The 15206-nt window shown below is 36.7% G+C and overlaps 1 pseudogene across 1 annotated transcript; it reads right to left on the bottom strand.

Annotated features, from left to right (window-relative positions):
• Positions 1-2612: 2612 nt before the first annotated feature.
• On the bottom strand, positions 2613-7007 carry LOC110744705 (rust resistance kinase Lr10-like; annotated as a pseudogene). The gene is made up of 4 exons (XR_015833450.1): positions 5515-7007; positions 4293-5398; positions 4125-4151; positions 2613-4027 (listed from the first exon to the last, which is right to left on the bottom strand). The product of XR_015833450.1 is annotated as a rust resistance kinase Lr10-like (transcript).
• Positions 7008-15206: the final 8199 nt, after the last annotated feature.

The raw sequence follows: 15206 nt of genomic DNA, 5'->3' as shown, positions 1-15206 counted from the left end.
TTAAACAACCAAGCATGTATCTAATCCCTGTTGTCGAATGTCCATACATACTCTTCCTATTCATAGTTCAATTCGAATTAAAGCATGGTGTCTACTCTTAATTCAAACCAAGATAGCTAACATGCAAGCCTAAATGGTGATCAATCATTCAAACTAGCATATTAACTTATAAGCATAATGAATAAGAACAAAAACCATAATTGAAACTTGGAAACTAATCAAACTTGAATACTTAAGAAAGAATGTACATTACAAGAAAAATAAATTACAACTAAGAAAACATTAAAGAAAGCTAGAATTGAGAACTAGAAAGCAAAACTAAGAGAATTTGAGGGAGAGAAGGGAAGGGAGCTCTAGAGAAGTGTTTGAGAGCTCCCCCCCTTGGGGTGTTTTTACAAGCTTGGGAAACCTCACTATATATAGGCCTAAGGAAGCTGAAAATCTGAATTAAGTATGGCTAATGCATACAACACTTGTTTTATAAAATCTGAAATGGTTGATGCACTTGTATTAGAAAATCTAAATTGGGTGATGCACTTGTATTAGAAAATCTTGAATTGGTTGATGCACTTCACCAATAGATCCCACCAGCAGCCCTAGCTCATCTTCATGTCACCATGACCAAGTTTCCAACCAGAAATGATAGCTCATACCTAGCTCACCATGACCAAGCATCCAACCAGCACATGCTGAGGTCAGCATGACCAGCAACTTCAAGGGCTTACAACTTGGGCTTCTCTTAATCAAATTAGGACTTTAAGCACTCGAAATTGAAGTTCAGAATGTCTTCTTTCCAGCCATATGTTATTTGGGCCAATCCAAGGTCGGAGGAAGAAGTTAAGGCCGAAACAAATTGCTAACTCATTTTCCGCGCTGATAAGATCCATCCTGAGCATGGTTCTGTGTTTGCTAGGTAACGGACTCCAGATTTATCCAATGGGGCTGAATTTTGGATATGTTATAGTGCACACCCATTGAAACAACTTTCATGAAGAATGTGGCCTCATTCGAGCTATGTAGGTTATTGAAACAAAGCTTGCAATATGACCTACGGAACTGGACTGGCAGGGGGCTGTAGCCAAAATGAGTTTGTCTTTAAGCTCTTCATCCATTCATCCAAATTAGGCCTTAACATGCTTGAATTGCATCATTTCCTATCCAAAGCCATCATTGTTCCCTAAAGCTGAAAGATAAACACAAAAAGGATTAAAAGTACAAGTTTAACTCAAAAACATAACCAAATCATAAGCTAGAAGGGTACAAAATGATATACAATTATGAACCGATCACGTTCCTTTAAAAATAGTTCCTAGGCTCCTTAGCCCAACTCCCAGCTAGACTCTGGCAAAGGTTTTCGCGACCGCGAAACTCTACATGTTTTGGGATGACGATCGAATTACTGCGAAAAAGTTTACCAGGTTAGCCAATCAACCAGCCAAATAGGCAAGTTAGATGAGCTTAAGGTATTTGGGGTCATATTGAAAAGGATTGAAAGGAGAATGAAAATAATTATGAAAGTAAGAAATGAAAAAATTGATTTTCATGGGTTATTTAACAAATGAATGAGTATTTATATAGTTTGGGATAAGTTTTGGGTTACATCTGATTTATAATATATATTTTTATAAATATATTATGGCCATCTAATGCCAACGACAATATTAATATTGACATCCCACATGCCCCTAGGTGTGGCTAACCCAATGGGTCAACAAATCTGACTTTGCACATAACAGCAAGTGTCTTGTGTGATTGGGCTCCACCAATTTTCAGTCAACGCAAAAGGTAGACTACTATTCCACCCAATATATGGACTGGATTGATATTTCACCTGGTCCTATACATGCGTTGGGGGCTCCATTCAAGCTATATTGCTAAAATTTGACATTTGGCTCACCCCATTGAAAATAGCCTTATATGAATGTATTGCTAAAATTTGACATTTGGCTCTCCCTTAGATGAAGATGTTCCTACCTGATAGGACTTATTATGGGTTGAGAATGTATTGTAACTTATCAAATTAATAAAACTCTCGTCCTTAATAATGATATTGAGGTGACTTAAATCGGTTATGCAAAGACCAACCCGACATATCATCAAGCTAGATGCAGATGGATTGAATTTAACAGATGGGACCAAACCAATGGTGGATAATGAACTTGTTAGATGCAGATGGAAAATGGACAAATGGTCCAGTTGAACTTTCCCACTGAAGACTTGAAAAGTAAACTCCATGTTTTTCTCCTAATGAAAGTCTTAGCATCTATGAGGTGAGATTTCTTTTTTCTTTTTTTTCCAATTGTTGAAATTTCAACGCATGCGTCCCCAATTCCCATTCAACTAAGACATGGAGGAAAACTCCAAAATTCCAAGTTTTCAATGAAAGTCTTGCATCAATGAGTACCCCCACCACGTTGATTTTTGTATTCCTTTCTTTTCCAAATCATTGACATTTAGCATCTATGTGGTGAGATTTCTTTTTACATTTTTTTTCCAATTGTTGAAACTTCAATGCATGCTCCTAAAACTTGAAATTCCAAAATTTCAATGCGTGAAATTTCAAAGGAAAACTACAAAATTCCAAGTAGTTGAAATTACATTGTCCCAACTTTTACACTTCATTCTCCTAAGAACTTGCAAGAGAGCATTAACGAGTAAACAAAATTCCAAAGTTTTGGAAAGCAATTGATATGATATCTTTTTTCATTGGCAACAGACACCAAACTTGTATACCAACTGATTTACAAAGAATAGGATTCCCAAATTCTCAACAATAAAAAAATATAACTTATGTCCCTTGAATGAAGTCTCTAATACCCAACTCCCTCAATTTAGGCTACAATTATTACATGTTCAAAAAGTTCTAGCGCATATGTAGTTAATATTACTTACATTGGTGCGTATACATATACTTATACATTTTACTCTAATTCAGCAATTGTTTCCAAGTCTAGGGGTCTTGCTGGGATGCTTGCATGTGTTGTTGTAGGACCTCCAGAGACAAAAGGATTAGGAGGCATGGTCAAGTTATCTCCCCCTTCTAACATATGAACCGCTATTTTCATAGACGGACGATCCACTGGGTGCCACTGGATGCACCGGAGCCCTACAATTGCAAGTTTCTTTGGAATTTTACCATCTCCATCATCCCCAATATGGATTCGTAGGTCATCTCCTCCTTCTAGAAGATTATAGATCCATTCTGGGTAGTAAATTTCATTTGTGTTATTTGTGGTTGCACCAATACTCTTCCTTCCTCCTACCATCTCTAGCAACAACATTCCAAAACTATAGACATCCGACTTGTAAGATACATTTCCAAAATTCCTAGAGAACACTTCAGGTGCAATATAGCCCATGGTGCCTCTAGCTGTAGTCATTGACACTATACTTTGATCCTTGGAACATAATTTGGCCAAACCAAAATCAGAAATTTTTGGAGTGAAGTTGTGGTCTAGCAAAACATTATGGGGTTTGATATCAAAATGGACGATTCTTTGATCCAATCCCTGGTGAAGATATTCAATTCCTTTGGCTATGCCTATAGCAATATCATGCAACGTTTCCCAACCAAGGAAATTGTTCTTACTGTCCGCTGATGAAATGAAATCCTGCAGCGAACCATTGGGGAAGAACTCATAAACAAGAGCTCGTCTAAATCCATCGGCACAAAAGCCAACCAAACGAACTACGTTGACGTGGTGGATGTGGCCCATCGTTCCCACTTCATTTACGAACTCTTCCCCATTTCCCATAGAATTGTTAAGTACTTTCACAGCAACAAAGAAGTCAGAAGAAAGCTTTCCTTTAAAAACAGTTCCATATGCTCCTTGGCCCAACTTGTCCTTGAATTCATTTGTGATACTCTTAATATCCGCATAGGAATATCTGCTTGGCTTGAGAGATTTGTAATCCTCTAAAAACCTTTCGATTTTTAATCGATTCTCTTTTTCCTTTTGATCAGCACTAGAGACACGATATAGTGCAATGACCAGTACTAAAAGAAGGGATGAACCCAGGGTTGCACCTGAAAATAAATACAATCCTTCAGCAAACGCATATCTTCCATCGTCCTCAAGACATGAAACAAAGCAAACGAAAAATACCAGTTTTAATGAACTCACCTGTTGCCACAAATTTCGTTGTTTGGCCTGTAAAACAGAATTGCAAAATCAGATTGTCATGTTGGTAGCAGATTATATTGATCATCATGTATGCATATATGATTTACTTTGAAAACTGTAAAAACTTGAGCGCAATTTATGTGAAACAAACATTTATATAATCCTTACTTGCTTTGCTCACGTGAACACATTCAACTTCACTTTTGATGCCATTGTTGTTCAATCTACACCTCTTTCCCTCTGCTTCACATTCTGTACAATTTGGTTCAGACCATTTGAAACTAGGAATAGAGGTGCCATCTCCCATCCAAGTCCCAAATGGAACTGATAAAACATCATACATCCGTGTACATGACTGTAGGTTTGGTAAGTAGTCAAGCAAATCAGTGCCAGAAGAAACGCCATAAACTTCGTACCCAGGGCCGCTGCCAAGGCAGGGGACTTGAAATTTATATATGTCTCTTCCAAACCGAGGAGGACAATGGAATAAGGTAACATTACGTATATCGGTGTCTAATAAGTAGAAGGGCGAGATTGGAATGTTAGGGGTTTCTAAGGGCTTTAACAGCAGGCAGCCATCTTGGCTATATATTAGCCCACGCTTGTAATCTATGCTTTTGACAAAGAATTTTACTATCGCTACTTGCTGCTGAAGAACAGCCTCCTGTCTACCATTATTGCATCCAAGCCCAGAATCACCACAATGATTTCCGAGGAGGAATGGGAAATGGATAGCCAGGCCATGATCATTACTGCACTTTGATTATGTACACCAATTTTGGCTTGCTCCAACAGCCGTGAAGAAAACACATAACAATATGCAAAAGGAAGGCATGAACAATTGCTGCATTTCTGAGCTAATAATGCATGTGGATTTTTTCCCTAAGCACATAATTTGGATAACTAAGTCAAGAATGATAAAGGTTTTTAGTAAATAAAATGAATATACAAACCATTGACTGAAAGAAACTCCTAATCAGCAACTAAAGTTAAAAAAAGAGAGGCTGAAATGGCACTATCAAATCATTAATTGCCCTATAACGACCCATTCAATTCTTCTGGATGTGCTCGTACAGCTTACACACAATTACCATCTCATATAAAGAACTGCCTAAATATTAAACTAGTTTGAATGAAAAACAACCTCTCTCTCTCACCATGGGAAGCAGGTCCTTGGCCTTGTCTAGGTGGGTTTTAATTGTAGCCCTTCTTGTTGTCGGCTTAGCTGGTGAAACTTGTAACGCCAAGGATGAAAGCACTAAGTGTACCTCTTCCTGCAGCAATATCCACAACATAAGCTATCCTTTCCGACTGAAACATGATCCAAAGCACTGCGGCAATGTAAAGTATACTCTGTCTTGCGAGAACAACATTACACTTGTAGACGTACCTTCTTCTAGAAGATACTATGTCCAGGCAATCAACTACCATAACCAAACAATCCGACTTGTAGACCCTGGCCTTCAGAACAACAATTGCTCCTTCATGCCTCGAAATTTTCTTCTCTGTACGTGGAAACTGCTCCATGCTTGAACACAAGTGCTACTTCTTTGGTCCAACAAAAGACGTATAGTTATGTGAAGGTTGGGGCTATGGCAGTAGGGGATTTGAACAGGCGTTGCAGTGTAGAGTCCGCTTCGGCGCTCTTGAACTGTTCTAAGGACTACACGCCCTCTTATAAATCCATACACAGTGCACTCATGTATGGCTTCGAGCTTAAAGTAGATTGGCCTTACGAAAAGTGCCAAGGCATTCTAATTCTAAATGTTTTCCACACACCATCCCAGGTACGTGAATTCTTGGCCATCGCTATTGACCACGTCTAATTTGTTGCACTTTTACTTTGTGAGTAAAGGAAAATAAATTGACAGACACAGACTACGGAGGTAAATGAAAGTATTGACTTTGGTTGGGGAGTTTCATCGAACATCTACAATGCAAAAAGGAAGAAGAAAAAACCACTAGAACTAAGAACAAAGAAAGCACCAACTTTTTAATTGACTTTGGTTGAGGAGTTTCGTCGAATATCTACAGTGCAAAAAGGACACAGAAAAAACCACTAGAGCTAGAGCAGGACAATAAACAAAGTACCAACTTTTAAATTTTTGTCAAAGAATTAAACTGACAAATAGCAGGGTGAAAATTTCTCAATAAGAATCCAATCTCATCCAGCAACACCACCTTCGTTTGATACCTGACCGGAGAATATAGGGAATAGCTTCCTTAAAATCAAATTCCGAAGCCACCCTTTCCACTCCCAAATTCAATGCAAATTGCAAGCCAAAGCATAAGTACCTCCACTTAAATGTGTTACAAAATCTTAATTATATATAAAAAAAGACTTATAACATGTGACAAGTTTGCATTGGACAATACTAGATAGGACGCCACATAGCCAACCCGAATAGGTCCGGGCACACCATCCCAACCCGACCATATATGACATGGGTCGCAAGGATATGATCATCATGGTCTGAAGATGATGTTTGGATGATCTCACCCGACCCGATCCAATCCAATCGACTTGGTAATACAAAATTACGCCCGAAGTCACCCGGGGTGTGCACCTGGGCCTCATTTGCTTGAGGCCTTCTCTCGTCGGATCCCAATCCCAGGAGTGGTTGGAGCTCCATCACAAATCACCTCCTCAAGCATTCTTAATCCTCTCCATGTGTCCAGATGATTGGAGGGAGCACTTCATGCATTCTTAATCCTCTCCATGTGTCACTTGTTGGCTGGTGGTCCCTCGGAAATCGGTACATCAGCCCATGCCTGAGCACACCTCCTCTCCGTGATGGAGATAGATATGACCGAACCTCTCCTAGAACTAGAATTGGAAGATATGCTCCCACTCCTCCTATAAATATCATCTACCTACATTCAAACAAGATTAATAACTTTTCTACTCCTAGAAACTCTATCCATTTATTCTCCCAAACGCCCATTTGTTCTACTTTTGACTTTAATCCTGAAGGATTTTGCGAACAAAATAATTAAATAATCATACTATTATACCATTATTTAATTATTTTAAAACCATAAATAATTTGTGGTTTAAAACAATTGGTTTTAAACCAACTTTGTATGGCTTATGTTCGTAGGTGTTTTAAAGCCATTCAACTCTTATGGTGTAAAAACACTTGCTATTTTAGGACGATGAATTTGTATATAAACCCCATTTGATGAATTAAATAGACAAGCATAACTCAAAGCAGTTTCTTAGCTTCTTCCTTTTGTTTCTCTAATTGTCTTAAAATTCCTCTCGTTCCCTTATTCCTATAAAACTAAGAATTCATAGTTCTATCAACTAGAAGTTTTGGATTAAGTAGTATCAGAGCACCATATCCGAAAGAGTGACGATGGTTTATGGTCTCAACTTGCAACCAAAGCAAAGCTTCTGGAGAAGAAATTTTAGGTCCTTTGCTTGTACATCGAAAGCCAAGGTCCAAAAGAGACATTATGAATGGAGAAAACAAACAGGATACATCTAGTGATGCGATTGCATCACTAAGCTTGAGCAACAAGTTGAAAACTTGTCTACATCAATCCTTAAACTTGTGGAGAGTTTGAAGACTGGAAAACCTTCATGTCCATCAACTTCATATGAGCCTGATCAAAAGCTCAATAAAAAGGTTGTTGAGGATAGCGAAGATGAAGACGACACACAAGCTGATCCAACGAAAAAGGAAGTAGAATCAGGTGACAACAAAAATTCTAGTGATACCTTAAAATTTGATTTTAAGGTTGATATCCCTATATATAAAGGAGATGTTGATCTTAAAAAGCTAGAAAATTGGATAGACACATTAGAAACTTATTTCACAGTTTATAAGTATTCTAATGTGCAAAAGATAAAATTTGCGAGTTTGAAACTTTCAAGCCATGCCCTTACATGGTGGAAGTCCTATCGGAGATGGTATGATGTCTCAAAACTGACTTGGAAGAACTTCAAGATGCTTTTGAGAAAATAATTTTATCTCGTTGGCTATGAAGATGAAAGATGGTATAAGTGGCAACACTTCAAACAAAGATTTGGGTAACTTGTACTATAGTATATAACAGAGTTCCACAACCAAGCTATAGTTCTGGACATCAACATCAACAACTACGATGTTTTCATGAATTATACCGGAGGTCTTGTCGACTACATACAGAAAAAACTGAAATTGTTCACCGTAGATACTATTGAAGAAGCTACTGTGAAGGCCATCACCATTAAGGCAAAAAAGAAAAGAACTGACAAGAAGGATGATAGATCAAAACCTGTCAACAAAACTTACTGGTAGAAAAAAGGGAAGCAGAGCAAGGAAGGTGATGAGCACAAAATTAATACAAGTTTTATCCTTAAATTTATATTTGTTAGTACTTTCTTTTGTATTATGTAAATCTATTAGAGTATTTGTATTGGTTATTTCCAATCTTTGTTTTTGTATTTAATGAGTGGTTGTTTGTAGATATTAAGTGTCTTCCACCAATGGCATGAGGAGGAGGAGGAATAAGCAATGTGTTGCAAAAAGAGAGGAAGAACTCAAGTTGGATTTGATGACTTTGCCTTTTTCAGCTCATGCTGTACAGTCCATTTGCAGGCCTGAAAAACGAATTCTCCCATGCTCAAATGAATAAATATCCTTCATGAAACTTGTTCCAATGGATGTTGACTACATATCCAAATTTGAGCTCCATTGAACAAGTGTAGCCTATCCAACTGATCTGCATGTTACAACAGCTCACCAATGATGCAATGTGAAGTGAGAAAAATAGTTGCAGCAAAGGAGTTGCTGGAACAACTGTCAAGATATCTTCAAGTTGTGAGATATTTGTAGATACTTTGCCACCCCAATCTTTCATAAAGATAGAACTCATTAAAGAATTAAAAGTTGGTTGCCAAACTTGGTTGGACTCACGTGATGGAGTTGGAAGGTGGAAACCAATTCAAGTTGGAATTGAGTTACCACTTTGGAAACAAATGGAGGTGGCAGCCAGCACTTGTTGGCACTTGTAGGCTATATATATTTTCAGATTGTTCTCAAGAGAAGGGAGAGTGGTGTGGAGGAGAATTTCAAGAGTGATACACGGCAGAAGGAAGGAAAGAAAGGAAGAGAGAAAGAGAGAAAGAGTGAGGAAGAAAGAGAACAATGATGGAAAGGAAAGAACCAAGAGCTAATAACTCTTTTAAACTTGTTCTTCCTTTCCTAGTTCTCATGTAAATTATGTATTTTAGTTTCTTTGTTTTGTTTTAAATATTAATTATGTCTATTTAAATTACTTAACTAAGGTTGGATGAAACACCATTATTAAATAGAATTCTAGTTTTTATTTTCAATTCTCAAATATTGTGGTGTTCAATGATTATAATTTTCACTTCACATGATTAATAGATTAATCTTCTTTTCACCACTTCTATCATGTATTGTGACATATAACATGTATTTGTGGTAGTTAAGAGTTTGGATTAATCTATTAATTCATCCTTGGTTTATATTTCTAGTTTACAAATTTCTTTGATATTTTGTTATTCAAATAAACTTTTTTCACATAGGATGCTTAGGAAACTTTGATCCTTTGTAGTTAAATAATTTTGTTTACATTTTATGCTTAGAATTTGTACTTATGAAGGGAAGGAAAATTTACTTATGATATAAATTACAAGCTTAATTGATAAATCTTGAGAAAGCAGTAGATTGATTTCTAGATTGCTACTCCATGGGAATTGAAAGATAAATAATTAGGATCTTATGGAATGATGGTGTGGATTCTAATACCTCAGTTATTTTTCTTATAAATGTAAATCTTAATTTCAGTTTATTGTCATTTCCATATTTGTTTTATGCTTTATTTAATTTACTTTATGAAGAAACAAATCACCATTTAAATCAACTAGGTTGGCAATGAAATTAACTTGGGTATAATTGGTTTTCTATCTTTACACGCAATCCCTTGGGTACGATCTCGCTCTTACACGCTTATGCTATATTCGATTCGTGCGCTTGCGAGTTTATAAATTTTAAAAGAAACCTCTTTTGAGGCACAACAAGTTTTTGGCGCCGTTGCCGGGGATTGCAACGGAAAACTAATCATATTTTGGTTAATTAAATTCTTCCACTAGTTATAATTTAGTTTTGTAATATATATAAAACTTTTTAAAAAGAAAAAAAAACGAAATTATAAAATATAAAAATTAAAAAAAAAATTTAGATTTTGTCAATTATCTTGTTTCTATTGTAATATGTATTAACCTTTTATAAAAAAAAAATTACAAAAAAAAAGAAAAAAAGAAAAATTGATTTTGTTAATTCTCTTGTTCATATTGTAATATCATTGTGTATTAATTTTTCATTTCTTTGTTTCAGTTATATCATTAAAGCTTTTTTTGGTGCAACTTTGGACTTGGAAGAAGTTTTATATTTTATTTTATTTTATTTTAAGAAAGTTCATTTCTTTTTCTTTATGTCAATTTGTGTGCTTATTGCTTGAACTTTATGTGCTTGTTTGTACAGGTATCAATAAAAAAGGAAAAGAAGACAACTCTAATCATAAGGAGGAGAAGTGTGGAGTAGTAGGAGAAGTCGCGACCTCCAAATGCATCCATGCTCGACCTAATCGCTTCAAGGGGGATCATTCCAATCCTTTCTCTTTTCTTGTTTTGTTATTGTTATTATTATTATTATTATTATTATTATTATTATTATTATTATTATTATTATTATTATTATTATTATTATTTTAAACAAATTTTATTTTATTTTATTTTAAAAAAAAGATTTTTCATATGAGCTGACTTTTGGTAACTTCAGTGAGTGTCTTCGTCAATACAGTGTCTAGGAGTTCTATAGGCGACACCTTCGGTGTTTAAGAAGTTTGGGTTTTAAGCGGGACCATTGTGACCCCTCCAACCTTCCCGGATCCCCTGGCTGTGTTTTCTGAGGCCCTTAACTGGTCATCCGTGAGTTGCTTGTATATTTGTGTGTTTTTAAAATAAGTTAATTTTTTTTTTACGTAGTATTAGTTTTTTTTTTACTGAGTGTTAAAAAAAAACAATATAATTTTTGCTTATTTATTTGTGTGGTTATTTTTATTTTTTTCTTCATGAGTGATATTTTTTTTTCTTTCTTTTCGTGTTTGTATAGATTTTAGTTTTCTTTTTGGGTCTTTATTTATTTTTGCTTGGATTTTTTTTATTATTTTTTATTTATTATTTTTGTCTTTTATTCTGCAATGGATAAATACCAAGGGATTGGCACGCATATTTTCCAGGTATTATCTTTCTATATCATTTACCCTCTTATTTCATACATTTGCTATGCTTTTATTTTGAAACATTAAATACAATGTTTGATTTAGGTTCAGGGGTAAGGTTTAGAAGTTTTGTTTTATTTTTATCTATTTATTTATTTTTAAAGTAATTCCGAATTTCTTGTCTCTCTTTGCTTTTATTACTGTAATTCTTTCTTTCTTTTACTTGTTTATGTATTTAATTTGTTGTTAAGTTTGGGAAGTAGATTGCTTCATGATTGCACACTTAGAAATTTGGCTCAAAAACTTATTCATTTCATAAACATGTGATTACATACACAAATGTGAAAATGCATACATAAATTTCTCAATCACATGTTTGTTTCCAGATTCTGAGCCACATGAGGCATCATGCTAATTGCCTCTATTTGCTCTTACTTGTAGAACCTGCAAAAGTTCGACATGATCATTATTTCTCTTCTGCAGTGCTTCTACATTCTGGTTGGCACAGTAGAGCCGTTTCTGCAAATCCGCCACCAGAGCTTTCAAGGAGGCCACCTCCTCACTCAGTGCTGAACACTCCCGCGTCCTCGCCAGTAGGCGCAAGCCTAGATTTGTGGCTGAGACCGCTTGGAGCGCGGTAAAAGTGTGGGACTCATCCACTGCCACATTGTCAGACCTGTGTGCTATATGCCAATGATCTGCAGGTGTGAGCTTGCTGCCAATCATGCCTCCCAGCAGCACTGCTCTGTTCGGCCTTGCCTTAGCAAAGTTCAGTATTGCCTCAGCAAAGTTTGAGGCCGTGCCGTGATGATATGTAGAGTTTGGGAAGACAGGGTTTGGAGGAGCCCTTATCTGCGCATTCGGAGGTGCAAGGGACAATTCAAGGTTGAGATCATCAAGGTGAGCGCATGAGGATGCCATTGTTTTGTTTCTGAATTATTTGATGGTTTTTCTTGAGTTAGCAGGAAGAAATGAAGGGTACTCCAACACTTAACCAATGCACGGTTTAAATAGACATCTACTGATGAGGGAGCCGACATCCACTTCGGATCTCCAGATTGCTATCCAGTCGTTGCCCTTTTTTCTCGGATCCCTACGCTTCACGAGGATTTTGCGGTCACATGCATTTAGAAGGGAGTATTTCTACTTTCACTTTACTTTTCTTTTTACCTCCGTGTTTTCTGGTGTTTTATGTTTTTGCCCGTTACTTTCATTTTTTTTGGTGCTTTGTGTTTTGCTTTGTTTTATTTTAAGTTTGGGAAGTGTGGTTTCCCTTTCGGCTGTCATCTTTGTTTTGTTTGGGAAGTGTGCTACTCTTTCTTTTGCAACTTAATTTCTTTTATTTCTGAAAAAAAAGAAAAAAAGAAGAGTGAAACAAAATGAAAATGAAAAAATACAGGGGAAGGGGGAAATAAACAAGCACACCAATAATACATTAGAAATTATTTTTTTCACAGTGCTTGGTGTCTCGACCATAGGAGCTTTGAGTTTGGCCCCCTGGATGTCCTCTCCAGGGTCTTCACGCACAGCCTCTTAGGGCTTATCACTTGAGCTCCCAAAGATCGCAATCTTCGCTTCAGCAAAACTTCTCTCGCGATCTGATTGCTTGCGTTTCCCTGGTCGGTCTAGGTCCTCCAGCTGCTTTCGCATGTCTCGAGAGTACAACTCTACCATCTTTGATAGGTTTTTATTCTCGTCCCGCAATACTTCTAGCTGGTGTCGATTCACCTCCACTATCCTTGACCTTTCCCTTTTCAAGCTTTTTATAACACTCTGACAATCTTCAACTATACTTCGCTCCGCCGCCAACTGACCTTTCAGCACCTCTACCTCATGGGACTTCGCAAGTAGGCGATGACCCAAACTTGCGACACATGTTGTACTCTGCACGCTCAGTGCCAGGGAGTCGCTCACGACCCGATTGTCATCCCTTGTGCCCAGCACACGTATATCTTTAGGAGTCACTAGATTTCTCGCAACTCCAATGGCCCCCGTGCGGAGGCAAAGTAGGGCACCCATACTGGTGCCACTGCTTGGCCCCAAGTCTGAGTCGGTGGAGCTAAGTTAAGATCCAACGAAAATGGATAGGAAGATGCCATTTTGATTTTTCACTCTCTTTTCTTCTTTCTTTTCTCTTTTGTGTGTTTAGGAGTTTGTGTTTTTCATTTTTTTTCTCTGCCTTTTATAGACTTAATTTTTTCTAAACCCTAGCCGCTGCGCTTCTGAGTTTCGCGCACCCCTACGGCTTATCTCCATCTGCCGCACCCGTCCCCCAACCCTCTTAACTGCATTTCTGCCTTTCAGCGCTTTCAAGAAACAAAAAGTCGCCGTGCCTTCCTACGAAGCCAATAATTCTGGCTTGGGGGATGTAAAAGCGGCCTCTGCACGCTGACACGTCCCTCACCTCTTTTGGCCCGTGACCTATCAGTAAACGAGACATCCGGTCCCCCTTCTCTCTTTTCAGAAATCTCGTTCCTTGCGCTTCTGACAACGCTTCTTTGTTTTCTTTAATTTTTAATAATAATAAAAATAATAATTAATAATAATAAAAGAAGTGTTTGGGCTTTCGTTTGGGTTGGGTTTTCAATTGATTTGAACGTTCTCATGGGTTGGATTTTTGCGTGCGTAGAACTGTTGTTAGGGCTTACTGTTGTATTTGGTTTGGTTTTGTTCCGTTTGATTTTGTTTTGTTTTTGCAACTAAATTCTAGTTTTAATTCTTGTTTGTTCTTTTATTTAATTACTTTAAATCCCTTTCATTTCTTGTTATAACTTTGCTGATGCCTAAATTTTTCAACATTGAGGACAATGTTTATTTCTAAGTTTGGGAAGGGATAGCAAGTCTTATTTTCGTTTCACTTAATTTCTTGCTTTCTTTTAGTTTGTTTTCTTTTCAGTTTTGAGTCATTTTGTTTTCAAGTCACTTTCCGGACACATAAGATGAGATTGTGATGAATGTTTACATGACTTGATTGAAAATGTCTATATAAAAATTAAAAAAAAAAAAAAATTATTATTCACTGAATGGCATCGTTCTAGCATGATATGTTTGAACCACTCTATGCACTTGCCATTTGTTTCATAATTCTCCAGTTAAGGAACTTGCATGATCCAAAGAATTGTATCAAGCATGAATTAGACTTGTATAACCATATAATGTGAGCTTTGAGCCTTGTGCTTCATTTCATGAGTGTTATACACATATTCTTATTTTCTTGTCATCCAAGTTGTTGTTTGATCTCATTATTCATTGACTTGGTTGAGCACTTAAAAAACATTCATTCTTGTACAATTTGATTACGTGACATTTGAGAAATGATATTAAGGCCCTCTTTGAACCGTTTGTGCCTTTCAAACTAACCGTATGCATGCTTAAGCATGATTTTCCATTGTAACCACTTTGAGCCTACATGTAAGCCTTTTCTTTCATTTAACCAATTATTAGTCTTAGCCTTAGCCTGAAAAACAAGAATTTACCTTTCTAAGGAACTCATGAGCTTTAGTTTGGATGTGTTTTTTATGCTAAGTTTGGGAAGAGATATTACATTTATAAAAAAAAAAAAGAACTTCACTCAACGAGTGAAAGAAAGAGAAAAGTTGTGGTTAAGTGACATTGGATTCAGATTTCGAGTCCAAGTTTCTTTATTGGCTTCAAAAAAATAAATTGATGGTTGTTCAAATAGAAGAAAGGAGTGTGAATCAAAATAAATGGAGGCATAAAGCTTTGTGGTCTAGTTGATCAAGTAAAAAAATAACCCATGGTATATGCTCTTACATTGTGAGTTCCTTGAACTTTGTTGTATCCATATCCTTCATTTCTCACTCACCTTACACCCTTAGCCCCATT

This window comes from Prunus avium, chromosome 2 (genome assembly GCF_965620075.1).
Source record: "Prunus avium chromosome 2, drPruAviu1.hap1.1, whole genome shotgun sequence".
Lineage (NCBI taxonomy): Eukaryota > Viridiplantae > Streptophyta > Magnoliopsida > Rosales > Rosaceae > Prunus > Prunus avium.
This window is presented reverse-complemented; position numbering and strand designations above follow the sequence as displayed.